The sequence below is a fragment of the Octopus sinensis genome, linkage group LG25 (genome assembly GCF_006345805.1).
Source record: "Octopus sinensis linkage group LG25, ASM634580v1, whole genome shotgun sequence".
Lineage (NCBI taxonomy): Eukaryota > Metazoa > Mollusca > Cephalopoda > Octopoda > Octopodidae > Octopus > Octopus sinensis.
In genome coordinates, this window is record NC_043021.1 from 8,285,063 (window position 1) to 8,285,803 (window position 741).

Here is a 741-nt window from a genome sequence, read left to right on the forward strand (position 1 = left end):
TGTCCTGTGTTTGTCCCTTCTATGTTTAGCCCCTTGTGGGCAATAAAGAATTGAATATGGCCTTGCAAAATGTGGCGAGTTGGCAGAAACGTTAGCACGCCGGGCGAAATGCGTAGCCGTATTTCGTCTGCCGTTACGTTCTGAGTTCAAATTCCGCCGAGGTCGACTTTGCCTTTCATCCTTTCGGGGTCGATTAAATAAGTACCAGTTGCGCACTAAAGTTCGATATAATCGACTTAATCCGTTTGTCTGTCCTTGTTTGTCCTCTGTGTTTAGCCCCTTGTTCGGCAAAAGAGACCGATAGACTAACAAGTACCTGGTTTAACAAAGACATTAGTACTGGAGTCAATTCGTCTGACTAAAAATTCCTCAAGGCCGTGCCCCAGCAAGGCCGCACTCCAATGACTGAAAGAAGTCAGAGATAAAAGATGAAAGATTCAAGCAATGCAGTTGACATCTGCTCCGTCATAAAATGTCAAATATCTTATAGATACGTTTTGTGATAGAGTACAGCATTCGTTTTGTTGCTTCACACACAACGTTGATCTGTCATGTCATGTCATGTCATGTCATGTCAAACCCGAGCAACAGCCTGCAATGGAAACACACAGAAATCTTGTTCTGTCAACGACATAAAAGATACAATCGCTGTTTTATCACTGAGACAATGGTGTTGTTCACTGTTGTCTTTGATAATACATAGTTTTAAATTGCTTTCAAGTAGCTACTTTCAATGTTTGG